This window comes from Cupressus sempervirens, chromosome 7 (assembly GCF_028749045.1).
Source record: "Cupressus sempervirens isolate cs-2001-9-10 chromosome 7, ASM2874904v1, whole genome shotgun sequence".
Taxonomy (NCBI): Eukaryota; Viridiplantae; Streptophyta; class Pinopsida; order Cupressales; family Cupressaceae; genus Cupressus; species Cupressus sempervirens.
In genome coordinates this window covers 83,845,752-83,860,557 of record NC_143124.1, presented here as the reverse complement: position 1 = coordinate 83,860,557, position 14,806 = coordinate 83,845,752, and positions in this window count along the sequence as shown.

Below are 14,806 nucleotides of genomic sequence, written 5' to 3'. Positions count from 1 at the left end.
TTTGCTGAATTAATGACCACATTTTGTATATTTATCACTACGGACCATGTTTTTGTTGTTATTACACTTGAAGACAATAAAGAAGGGACAAATTATTATTTGTGTCATTTTTTTCAAGCCAATTTTTTTTTGTATCACTCGATTATAGATGGTGAAGGTTTAGGGTACCATATAGGTGCAGTGGTTGTAGCCGACACATGGCTTAGACAATATTCTATGAAGAACCCTAACTTGTGGTTATTCGAGGATTGACAAACAAAGAGGAAGATTCTTCATTATTCGTATCATGTCAAATGTCCACTTGATAAAATATGGCAGAAAACCACATAATAAGACACTTTGAAAGGTTCACAAGTTAGACCACGAGGCAATAATTGAGACACTAAAATGTAGAGTAGATGCATTTGGTTCATTAGATTGAATATAATTACAAAAACATGGAATCCTAAAGTAAAATATTGTTAGGGATAGGAAAATAATGTATTTGGTTTCCTAATAGGTCCTAAGAATCCTATGTAGGCTCCTAGAATGACCCTAGATCGGCCCACTTGATCAAAATATGTAAACAACAAAAATTCCTCAAAAGTTGCAAAGTTGCTCAAAATGTTGCTTGCACAACTTTTACATTTTTTGCAAAAAAGTTGCAAATGATAGTTTGGGAATTTGTAGCTACCCTTTCTTAGGTATTTGAGCAAGGGGAAGCATATTTTAGAAGGTTAGAAGGTTTTGAGCATGGGGAAGCACTCAAATTCCTCAAAATTTCCTAGTAACCCTAATTGCCCTTAACTAGGTCTTCAGTGAGAATGATGTTAAGTTCTCTCCCAAAGTCTCCAAAGGACTTCTAAAATAATATAGGTTTTTAGATACCCATTTCAACCTTCTTTAACATATTTCAACTTCAACATAAGTTATTTTGGACCAAGAAATATATCCTCCAACTAGGCACCCTTTTTAAATATAAAATAGTGTGGCTTTCCAAAGAAAATACCCGCTGCCCTTGTACGGTTTCATTATAGATAAAGATAATTACACCATTATTCCTTTCAAGGATACTATTTCAATTTTGAAAATTATCCCTTCCATTATGAAATACAGTTGAATTTTCAACCCAAGGACGTAGGACTTTAAATGAGCAGCATGATATGTGCACTAAGTTCCTTAAAGAGTCTTAACACCTATGTTGCAGGAAAGTAAAATGTATGAAAAGAATCTATACTACTGATATAGAATAGTAAAAAAACTTGGACTAACTAGAGATAATTGTAGAAAACTTTTGAAAAGGAATTCTAAACTAGTTAACTATTCAAACATCCACCATGATAATTTCCCATAAGTGTTACAGGAACTTTCACAGTAACAATGTTGCAAGACTAATACAATAAATCTATCTTAAAATAGGAGATTGCAAGAAATGAATCTACTCTACCTAAATCATCTTCCACCTCCCAAGTAGGCCCCCTTGGTTGGCCTCAACTAACTAAGAATACAACAGGTATTCCAAACTCACTCTTTCATTAGAATCCTTCTTTCTGTTTATATCATTCAATAATTCATGAAGAATAGAAAAGAATAACTTCTGAATCTTAAAATATTATTATTTTTTCAATTCTCTTCTTGCTAAATGATCCCCCAAACCCATTATATAGAGGATTATATACTTATTAAAAACATGACATAAAAGCTATGAACAAACATTGCCAGATAAGAAAGCAGAATGTCAACCATGACATAGAACATTGATTAAGAAACATAATAAAAACTTGTAGGAAATATTGTAACTTGGGTCTCCTTGATTTTTCTTAGAACAATAACTTGTTTGCAAGTGCAGCTTATCATTAGGAACTGATCTGCACTTCCTTTGTCATGATCGGTCCTTGTCATCTTCTTCATTTAATATGGTAATCACCACTCTTTGCACCACTTCTCCATTTCTTGAAAATTAGAAACATTCGAAACACATATTTACAACAAATTTCTACTCTTATTCAAATATTAGAACATAGCTTTAAATATTTATATGAAAGACTACATTTTATATATAATATTAAGCATAGTATGTCATAGCCACTATCCATGAGTTCAATAAGTTCTAGCCATATTTGGCACAAAATCACAAGATATTTAAAAAAAAATGTGTTGAAATTTTTTTTCACAAGGCTTAAAGAGTAAGTTCAAACTATAAAACTATATCAAATTTGAGACATTAATAAACCTCATCATCTGCTCCCCACTATGCAAATTCTTGTCCTCAAGCATTATATTTCTTTTCCATGACTCTGAAATCTACTACTATAGTCTTCCCCTACTTCCCACTTCTAAAGTACAAAAATATCCTCTGGTCTTCAATGAAATGGTCTAGCCTAGTAGCATTATTTTCATAGAAAGGCTAAAGAAGGGTAGGAGGCTGAAAATTTAATGACATCCATAGCTCTTTTCTGATTTGTCTTCCCAATTGCATATATTTAGCCACTTTATTAACTACTGCCTCAAAATTGATAGAGCTATGTGGTTCAGCCTTCTTAAAAGCTTCTAGAAATCAGTTCCATTTTTTTTAAGCATTGCAATTGCTCTTTGCCATGTAAAATTTGGAAGTGTTTGGTATTCTCTGTAACCCTTTTCCCTTTCTTTAAAAGGTTTCTCCCTATTTTTTGGTTTTAGTCTCCCACAACTAAATCTTATCCAATCTCTCAAAAGGTCATAAGGTTTGTGGGATTCAACTTGGAGTGGTAATGGTTTAGATTTATCAATATCCTTATAGGTATCCAACTACCTATGATAATTTGTCTCATTGTGCATCCAAGACATTAAAGATCTGAGGTGGACATCCCCTATCTAAAGCAGAGGATTCTACTCTGTCTCATGTGGAATTATAAAATTATATAAATAGAGTTCATACAACAAATCTTTTGCCATGAAGGAAAATTCTAATACACATTATAAAAATCTCGAGCATTTTGGAATTCACAATCAATATCTCTTACTATCATCATCGATTGAAATAACAAAAAATGTTCCTTTAAACAAGTAACATACACCATTGTGGTGGTCTATAGGCCATCACTTGGTCAGCTAGCTTTAAAGATTTATTCATCTGTTGTTCTATTTTTCAAGTTGTTTCTTTGATGATTCAATTTCCTCATCTCTATCAAATATTGCCTTTTGCATTTGGTCTCTTTCTTGCCTCCACAAGGCTTTTTAAAAATTGAAATGATTGTATAGACCAAACAATATTGATTGAATTGTAGATGAAGGAAATTCTTCTGCCTTAGATGTCATCTTTTGTTCTTTGGAAACTTGCTAGAAATATTGAGTGTACCAGGAGGATTTATAAGGTATAAGATAAACATTAGAATATTCAGGGATTGGTATCATGGTAGGTTGATCATTGCTAGGGTTTTTTCAAGAACATTAGTAGGGTTTGATTTACACATTTCCTGATTCTCTTTTTGTATATCATGGATAGGCTCATTTTTATGCATTTTCACATTTTGGGGCTCCAACTGCACATGAGAATCATCTAGAATATTTTCAAATACAAATGCTATATGAGACTTTGAAATTGGGGCATTTGGGTTTTCAATGGAAGCTGGAGATACTCAACCTCACATACAAGGGATTCTATGCACAATAACCTCTTTAGCTTCAACCATTTTATGGATTCTCTTTGGTTTAGGTGTGACTATTGTAGGAGTGGTCATTGTAGGAACACAACTTTTTCTCATTGTTATTTTAACAGAGGGGTTTTGGGCTTCCTTTTCGAGATTAGGGATTTCTTAACCAACCTTGCATTTTCCTTTATCTATAGAAGAGCTAGGTATATCATCCTCTAAAATAGGCTTAACAAGCTTATCAGGAGAGGGTTCTTTTTCTATTTCAGCTTGATTTTGACTAGGCTCTACAATTTCTTCCTCATTTCCAAAATTTTGGGGAATAGGGTTGGCTTGAGCTTACAAGGTTTTAAATTCAAAAAATTCTTCCCATGTAATATGGGAAGAATCCCTAAGAGACCTTTCAACTAATTTTTTTATGAAGGCATGATGAGAGATAGAATTTGCATTTCCTTTTTGAGTTTCTTCAACACTAATACACAACATATTATAAAGGAAATTGAGGAGATTAACTTGAATGTTATGTCTAATGAAACTGAGTAGCTTAAAATGATGAGCATGCAAGTTTGAAAACTTTTCTTTATAGGTTAAATTCCTGATTATGTGGGTTACCAATTTTGGATATGGAGCTGGAAGAGAAAGTCTTTTACATCCTTCCTTTGAAATATCCAATTGAGGATCACCTAGCCAATTGAACTGTGCCTATGAGGACCTGGCATCATGTTCATTTGGAAAATGCTCCCCAATTTTTAGTAGTCTTGTGAGTTCTTCTATCTGCTCCTCAGTAGCAATTTCTCTTAATCCCCATACTATGGCTTCCCCTTCATAAAATGTTGCCATAAATTCTATTGCTACTTCTTCATTATAATCAATTAATTGTAAGAAATAGCCAAGCTATCCACAAGAATGAAATTTTTGGACTACTTCAACATCTGTGAGTAAAATATTATGAATGTCTAGCTCATACCTCTTTAACTATCCCCCCATCTCAAAATGTCTAGCTTTGATTTCCTCTACCCTCACCACTTTGATAAGTTTTTCCCATTTTTACCTATACAAATTCCCTCGTCTCTAAATTTCAAATTAATCTTTTTGATAAATGTTGTTACCACTTCCCTTAACAAGACTCCATTATAATCGACATGTAAAATAATGATGCATTAATTCTGAAGGGCATCAAGGCTTAATTGAATGTGTTTTTCATAATAACTCTTAGTCCTTTCAATTATGCCAAACATAGGAGATCTTCCCCAAAATTGCAATGAAACGATATAGCATATACAGAAAGAGTTAAAAAATTAATGAAAAATATTAGACTGCCACCAAAGTACAACCTATAGCATGGACATGACTTAGGATAATGTCGAGATGACATTCAAAAATTAATACACTTTCTTGACCCCCCACTAGAACTTGACAAGTGTCCACACTTTAAAATTTTTGGTATAGGAATGAGAAATTGGCTTAAGACTTATATAATACATATAATGTAGTATTAGATATAAATATCTAAACCTATATGCTAAAAATGAATAAAGAGTAAAAGAAATTGTTATACCTAAAAATTTGAGCATGTCTGTCTGCATACAGGTGGATGGTGTGGTGATGTTTGGTGACTACATAAAAGGTGTTGACGGTATGGTTTATTGAAAATAGTAAAAATAGAACTTGTGGGTGATGTGGATTGTGAGTGGATGTAGATAGAGAAATGGGATGGGTTGATATGAAAAAAATAAGGATGAATGAAAGAATGGACCTCATATTAAATGAGGTTTTATTATGAGGGTTTTGTCAAAGCTTGTCATAGAATGGATGTAGGAAGAAGGTTGTCACCCTCTATTGCAAGAACTATGTTTGTCAGAGCAGGTAAACTGGTTGGTTGGAAGTGTTGTAGGAACTCATCTTTGGTCTGTGGTTTATAGTAGAGGTGAAACCTATGGACATTTACAAGTAACTTGAACTGGATAGGATCAATTGTTGTTAGTTGCACTGCTCCATTGTAGAATACATACTAAATTTTAGAAGGCCCTAACCAATGAGTCTACAACTTCCCTAGATTCTCTTTGAAGAAAGAATTGTATAGGAGTGCCCAATCTCCTACTTGGAATTGTTTATAATGGATATGTACATCATGCCATTTATTTCACTTTTGTTGAATGAGTTTTGTTCTTTCTAGAGCCATCTTCCTTATTTCATCCAATGAGTTCAAGTGGGAAAGTCTCTCTTCTTGTGGCGTAGGAAGACTGATGTTTAACTCCAAAGTAGTGCATAGTGTTTTATGTTCAAATTCAATGGGCAAAATTTTTTCTTTACCATAGACAAGTTCAAATGGAGTGAATCCAATTGGTGTCTTCTATAGTAGATCCTTCTTGTGTATGTGCACTATCTTAGTCATAATGACTTCAATTTCTCTATTAGTGACCTCTACTTTCCCATTTTCTTGAGGGTGATAGGGATTGGATTTGTAGTGTCTTATACTGTATTCTTTCATAACCTTACTGATCAAGTTTGAAGTGAACTAGGCTCCTTGATCTATAATAAGTTCTCTGCGGACTCTGTCGCAAGTGAACATTTATTCATATAGGAATTTAGCTACTTTCTCATCTCTTGCATTTTTCATTTCTCTAACTTCCACCCATTTGGTTACATAATTTGTACATACTAAGATGTAGGATTTCCCACTTGATGGTGGGTTAGTTGGACCTATGAAGTCCATATCCCACCTATGAAAAGGTGTTACTACAATCTATGGAGTGAGTGGCATCTCATCAATTTTGGTTGGTCAATCCATGCTCCGGTATTTGTCACAGTTGGTGGTATAAGTTACTACCAGGGTAAGCTTTAAGAAAGCCACCTCCAAAAAAAGATATAAAATATTGGTGAATATTTCATTATTTTGAAAAAACAAAATTATTTATATTGGTGAAACTCTCAATTTTTTATTCTAAATATGATTAATTTTGGCGATTATTTTTTTTTATATAAAATATTGACGAATCTCAATAATAATAGGAAGTTCATTAATCACCATGGAATATTACAAATCAAAATTGAACATTTTTTTACCTTGTGGAATGTTATGAGAATCATTAAATATACTTTAAATCAATAGTGAATAATAAATATTGGTGATATATCCCTAAATTAAATAATAGTTATGATAATTATTGGTTAGTTCAATTTAATTTCTCCAATAATATATTATATTTAGGTTACTCAAATCTATTCATGTAATGAATATTGTGGCAAATAAATGAGTTTAAATTTTTCAATAAAATAAATTATTGAGCAATTTTAAATATTCTAGAATTGAATTTTATAAAACTATGGCGATTTAGGTTGTATCAAATCTTAAATTATTAGCCAAAATACTAGCCAAAAAATTCTAAAATTAGCCAATTTACGAATATTAGCCACTAAATTATACCCTAGTTACTACATCCTTATGCAATGTTGGCCAATAATATCCAAGTTTTAATACTTTTAGTGTTGTTCTTTTCCCTATAGAATGGATTTGGCTCAGGTTGTGCAGGCAACTAGGTCTACTTTTAAGGTATAGGACTTGTAGGTGGTGGCATTAGTGTGGGTTGTTGGAATGGAGGTGGTAATTGTGGTAATTATGGATTATTAGTATTTTTGTTAGGCCATTGCTAAGATCCCCTCCATTGTCTTGTAGACTGCAAATTCCCTTGGGGTGATTACCATTGGTTTGTTGATTCTGCCATTGATTATTTGGTTGGTTTGGCTAGGAAGGCTGGAAATTCTGAGGCCATGGAAGCCATTGTGGATTATTTTTGCCAAGCATTATTCCAATTAGGTTGACTATATTGTGGAGGACTTTGGGTACTATGATTTTTCCATTTATTACCATATAGATTTGAATTTTGTAAAGGGTCCTGAGGAATATCTTGACATTAGGTCCAAGGTCGGTATTGAGAAAATAATAATACTTTCTCATCCTCTCCATCTAGTTTGATGTGCTCAATTGGAAGATGTTGGTTTTCTATGCTACCAACCAATTTGCATTGGAAATATTTCTTCTACTTCTAGCAGTGTGGGAAATACTCAGCTAGTTGTACCTCAGCTTCTGTATGCATCTTCTTTGTAGCCATTGTGTCAAGATGTATAGCAACATCATTTATGATGTCATACTTAAAATCTGAGAGCAAATTAGATATCTCAAGCTTTGAAATACCCTAACTGATTTCTTTGGCAGTTGTAGTCTAGTGTCACATTCCTGTCTTCATAGTTGACCTTGAGTAGTTAAGACGAATTTTCTTAAGGTCATCCCAAGAAGATTGATATACATCACCACCAGCTATAGGTTCTAGTGCTTCTAGACAATTATCATTGACTCCACTCAAGAAGACTAGCTTTTGTGAATCCTCTACCAATACATAATGAGGGTTCTTCAACAGTGCATACGAGAAACATGAAACATAGTCTTCTGATGTTTCATCCTCCTTTTGTGATATTCTAAAGATATTATATCCTCTTCAATCATTTTCTTTGCAATACTCTTTGTATTTATCCAAAAATAGAGTTTTCATGTCATCCCAAGTACCTACTGCATTGGCTCTTAAGCCCATGAACCATTAGAAGAATAATTCTTTTAGTGTTGCTGGAAACAACTTGAGCTTATGGGAATCCATATTGTAGTCAAAGATATAGAAGAGTATATCAAACTCAAACAAGAAAGTATCAGGATCTTCAATTGCAAGGCCATAAAACTTTGGAAGAGAATTTGGAGGTATATTTTTGAGATTAGCATTGGTTACAAGGCTTGGGAGAGCAAATGGAAAAGTAGGTTGTGCCATTACTGAAGGTATTTGATGGAATACTCAAACACTTCTTACCACTCAATCAATAAGGCTATGGTCATGATTATGAAATAGAATAATCATGTAGATGCTATAAATGAGATCACATCTCTCAATTTTACTTCTTCCTTGATTGATTGTGAGTTCACTAAATGTTCTCAAAAAAAATTCTATAATCACCACGGATAACTTTTATTTTTAATTTTTATGGAGGGTCTAGACCTAAGAGGCAACCCAAAAAAGGCATGAAGCCTATGAGCTACCAACCACCAAAGGCCACCACTAAAATGATTTAGGAATTTGATATGGGTACACTCATGCATGAAAATTCTTCTGCTTAGAACCAAGGATAGAGGGGCATCCACACACCCAAAATCACTCAAATCACAATCCCAAACTCATCCCTAATGATGTTAGAGCATTGGACTCAGCAAGACTTGGTCCTTGGTGGGCTCTTTGTGCGCAATTAAACTTTTCTAGTAGATCAAGGGACCGCTGACTCTAGGGATAAATTTAAAACTACAAGTTCTATCCAGTGGTTTTTTTTTTTGAAACCCTAATTCTGACTACAAGTTCTATCCAGTGGTTTTTTTTGTTTTTGAAACCCTATTTCTGGTGATGAAATTGGCCTCTGAAGTGTTAAGTTCTTCAGAATTGCAAAAAACATGAAAGAAAGTGCCACATTGGATGGCACTTTAGTATGACACAGAATTCGCTTGCACAAGTTGACATGTGCAATCGCATTTGGAATGTAATATTTTATTTTTCTATTAATTACATGAAATAGGTTTTTTATTTTATTTTAAAGGTAAAGTTTTAATTTTAAATTGTTAAATTTAAATCAATAAACTTTAAACAATAAAATAGGTTTACTATTTGAAATGTAATGTTTTGTTTCTTTTTATTGTTATATTTGATTCAATAAAATATGTTTTATATTTTAAAGGTAATTTTTTATTTTAAAATTGTTATAATTGATTCAATAAAGTTTAAACAATAAAATAGTTTTTCTATTTGATATGTATTATTTTATTTTTTAATTGTTATATTTAATTCAATAAAATATGTTTTTAATTTTATTTTAAAGGTAAAGTTTTATTTTTAAATTGTTATATTTAATTCAATAAAATAGGTTTTTTATTTTAAAGGTATTTTTTTTTTTAAAATATTATATTTAATTCATAATTGCATTTGTAATAGTAAAAAAGTAAAGTTTTAAATGCAATTTTATTGAAAAAAAATTTAGAAATTAGATTTTTAAAGTTATTTTTGTATTGAGATTGATTAATTAAATTTATTGTTTATTTAAAAAATATTACTTAATTTTATTTAAATAAATGATTAGAATTTAGGAGTTAGAGAACAATTTAGGGTTGGGATAGATGAGATTATGAGAGAGAGAGAGAGAGAGAGAGAGATTAAGTTAGGGTTTACAAAGATGGGGTTTAGGAGTTAGTGAGTGGTTTAGGGTTTAAAGCGATGGAGTTTAGGAGTTAGAGAGTGGTTTAGGGTTTAAAGTGATGGAGTTTAGGAGTTGGAGAGAGATAGAGGGGAGAGATGAAGTTATATTAGGGATTATAGGTTAGGGTTGGGATAGATGAGGTTATGAGAGAGAGAGAGTATAGGGTTGCGATAGATGAGGTTATGTGTGTGTGTGTGTGTGTGTGTGTGTGTGTGTGTGTGTGTGTGTGTGTGAGAGAGAGAGAGAGAGAGAGAGAGAGAGAGAGAGAGAGAGAGAGAGAGAGAGAGAGATGATATGGGAGACATAAAGTTACATTACGAATTAAATGGGGTTAGAGAGCGATTTAGGGTTTATAGAGATGGGGCTTAGGAGTCAGATAGTGATTTAGGGTTTAAAAAGATGGTGTTTAGGAGTTAGAGAGAGATAGAGGCAGAGATGAAGTTATGTTATGAATTATGGGTTAGGGTTGGGATAGATGAGTTTTTGAGAGAGAGAGAGAGAGAGAGAGAGAGAGAGAGAGAGAGAGAGAGAGATGGGATAGATGAAGTTATGTTAGGGATTAAATGGGGTTATAGAGAGGTTTAGGGTTTAGAGAGATGAGGTTTAGGAGTTAGAGAGAGCTAGAGGAGAGAGATGAAGTTATATTAGGGATTATGGGTTAGGGTTGGGATAGATGAGGTTATGAGAGAGAGAGAGAGAGAGAGAGAGAGAGAGAGAGAGAGAGATGAGATGGGAGAGATGAAGTTACATTAGGGATTAAATGGGGTTAGAGAGTGGTTTAGGGTTTAGAGAGACAAGGTTTAGGATTTACAAATATGAGGTTTAGGAGTTAGAGAGAGGTAGAAGGGAGAGATGAAGTTATGTTAGGGATTATGGGTTAGGGTTGGGATAGATGAGGTTATGAGAGAGAGAGAGAGAGAGAGAGAGAGAGAGAGAGAGAGAGAGAGAGAGAGAGAGAGAGAGAGAGAGATGAGATCAGAGAGATGAAGTTGCATTAGGGATTAAATGAGTTTAGAGAGAAATTTAGAGTTTATAGAGATCGGTTTTAGGAGTTAGATAGTGGATTAGGGTATACAAAGATGGGGTTTAGGAGTTAGAGAGAGATAGAGGGGTGACATGAAGTTATGTTAGGGATTATGGGTTAGGGTTGGGATAGATGAGGTTATGAGATATATATATATATATATATATGAAGTTATGTGAGAGAGAAATAGATAAGATGGTAGAGATGAAGTTGCATTAGGGATTAAATGGGGTTAGAAAGTGGTTTAGGGTTTAGAGAGATGGGGTTTAGGAGTTAAAGAGTGGTTTAGGGTTTAAAAAGATGGGGTTTAGGAGTTGCAGAGCCATTTAGTTTTTAGAGAGATGGGGTTTAGGGGTTAGAGAGCAATTTAGGGTTTAGAGGCTAGAGAGTGGTTTAGGGTTTAGAGAGTAGTTTAGGGTTTACAGAGATAGGATTTAGGAGTTAGAGAGTGGTTTAGGGTCTACAAAGATGGAGTTTAGGAGTTACAAAGTGATTTAGTATTTAGAGAGATGGGTTCTAGGGGTTAGAGAGTAGTTTAGGGTTTAGAAAGATGGGATTTAGGAGTGGGAAAGATGAAGTTATGTTATTGATTATGGGGTTTAGAGACAAGTTTAGAGAGAGAGAGAGGTTTTAAGATTATATGGTTAGAGAATGGTTTAAGGTTTAGAGAGAAATTTAGGGTTTAGAGAGCATTTTATGTCAACATATTTGGATTTAAAGTTCAATATAGGAGTTAGAGTCTAATTTGATTCAATGTCAGAGTTTTCATTCAAATTTTATTAGGTTTAATGTTGTGATTTAATTACATTTATTGTTAAGTTTTGTTATTGCTTAAGGTTCAATGTTTTTGAATGAAAAGCAACCAAAACTAGGGGGTTGGCCCATTAACAGACAAACTTGTCAACTACTAGTAGATTACCATCAAACAAAACTAACCCCTACTACTAAGTAAAACAAAAACAAGGTTTAAATCCATAATTAAAAAAGTATGAGAAGGTTTAAACATATTGCATGTTTTCGAACTAAAGAAACTATAGTAAAATATAAACAAAGGCTTAATAGCCTTGCAACCTATCAACTCTGACAACTAGAAGAAATAAAAAGGAGAGCACCCTTAAGATTTATTGGCCTCCTTTCTCCCCAAGAGGATGTTAGCCTAGTCGTCCACTAAGAAGTCAAACAATATCTTTGAATCCTCCTTAGGCAAGTCTCCCTCCATGTCCTCAAGAAGATTCAATTTGGTGGTAGCTGCATGTGTCACTTTAACCATGAACTTAGTCAGTAGGTGTATTCTCTCCTGTAGTGCATGGATTCTATCCCACACCTCACTACTAGCCTTTTGCAACTCACTGGGGCAGCCATCAGTTTTATTCTTAAGGTAAAGGTTTCAATTAGAATTTATTTGTGTTCACGGTAAGAGGTAAAGTCTGATTTAGTTCAATTTGATGGTTTTAGCCACTAGTTTACAATTGTTTCTAAACCTTTACCTTTATAAAAAAATTCTAATGATTTGTAACAAAAACAAAATAAAAATATTTAAATTCTCTAATTTACATCTAACTAATTCTCTATATTTAATAATTTTTTCTATTATTTTTTAAAGTTTTGAAAGTTTCTAATTGTTGTAGTATTTTCTAGATTTTCTAATATTTTCAAAAAGTTCTAATTATTCTACTATTTTCTATAAAACTATTTTAATTTTCTCTATTAATTTCTTAGTTTTACTAAATTTTAAAACATTTTCTAAACTTTATCTAATATTAGAGTACTTATAAATATAAACGTATATATATATATATATATATATATATATAGATAACTCTTTAAAAAAATCTATATTAAAAATACACATTAAAAACCATATTTCTACCTAAGAAAACATAAAATAAAATTTAAAACATATTAAAATTTTTGGGAAAATCATTGACATGCCTGATCTAGCCAAATGTTTACTATAGCTCTTCCCGCTCCACAGTTCCAAGAAGCTCGTATGATGAAAATGAAAAGTAGATTTATCTTTTTCTGACTTATATAATTTTTGTCATTCTGTCCAAACCCCTGTAGATGTGATCATGCCTCTTGGCATACAGTCAGAACCACATAGTTTTGGCTAAATTCGATCCCCCTAGAAGCCATTAAGTTTGATCTAATCTTGCCAAACTTAAAAGTTAGCCTCACAAGTGACACAGATCTATACTTTCACCCTATCTTTGTTATCTTTGGAGTTCCTTTCATGATTCCTTTTGTCATTTTTGATGTTCCTACCATCATTCCTTCTATTTTTGAAGTTTCTTCCATTATTCCTTCTATCTCCAAACTTTCTATCCATTTTGTAATACTTTGTTGTATGTCTGAAGTTGTTGTATAACTAACATGCTGGAGTTCTACATCTAGGATTCTGTTGATCATTAGTTGTTTGACAGTTTCAAGCTATGTGTACAAAGTTGTTACACTTATAACACAACGATCTATCTTCTTTCCTCATAAGGTCTTCCTTCTCTCGATGTCCTTTAATTGGATCTTCTTCTATCTACAAGGTTAGTACTTCTAGAAATTCTACTATTCCTTCTATCATTATCATATTTAGGTTTCCTAAAATCAATTTCTTTATGACTCATACCATGACAACTATGACAATAAAAGTCCTTAACATGATTAAATGACTTATTTGTACAATCTCTTTTCATATGACCTATTTCATTGCATGGAAAACACTTACCCCTAAATTCATACTTGGTTTCCTTACAAGATTCCACTTGCTTTGGTTCATCCAAAATTTCAACTTCCTTTTTGTGTCCAACTTCTTTAGGTTTGTCAAAATATTGACTAGATTTAATCTTATCCCCATATTTGTCTTTTTCTTTCAGATCTGATCTAATCTCAGGTTTCTTTGTAGACATGCTAATTAGATAACCAAGAACAATCTTATCATAAGTGGGTCTTTGTATTGACATTGAATCATCAAGCTTTTCTCTGCTAGAATAAAGCTTCTCAATTTGTTGCTTGCACTGAGTTAATTCACCTTTCACAATAGTATTGTATTTCTAAAGTTATTCATGATCTTCTTTCAATGTTTCAAGCTCATATGTCTTCTGTGCCAAAGTTCCTCACTTTTAGTCTTCAAATCAGTTTCAACTTTGCTAGGATAACTCCTTAAAGTTAACTTCAAATTTGTAATCTTCAATTCATGCTTCAAGATCTTGTACTCTATCTTCATATATGTCCTTTAACTTATCTCTTGCTTCAGTAAGGAGATCAATTTTTTCAAGTGCCTCTTCAAGGTTATTCATTAACTACTCCATATCCACGGGGATCTTACTCAAGTTGTTAAGCTTCTTTTGCATAACTATTCTCTAATACCAATTGTTAGAAATAGGGATTACTGAGAGGGGGGGGTGAATTAGTAATATACAAACTTTAATCATCACATGGGTATTATTTCTTACTTTGAAACCATACATAACAAAGTAATAAAGTAATGATGAACAATAATAGTAACCATGCACAAAGATAACTAATAACACCATATTTTATTAACTAGGGAAACCTTGGCCAAGGGAAAACCCTAGTGAGGATGATACCCACTAGATAATATATTGATATATAAGTTCTGCGTTAGAGGATGAACCTTGTTAGGAGTCAATGAGAAAATTCAGTATAAGGAATCCTTATTCAAAGACTTTAAATCACTATTATGATATTCCAACCCTATTAGGAGGTGTGCCAACCTTGTTAGGAGTTGTGGTACAGTAGATGCAAGATGAGACCACTACCCAAACGTGCATTTTCAATTACAAGAAGAGCTTACTACCCAAACAAGTAATCAAACTTATGGAATAGGTACTCTAATTTATTCTTCAACTAATCTCTGATCTTCAGCATGATCTTAGAT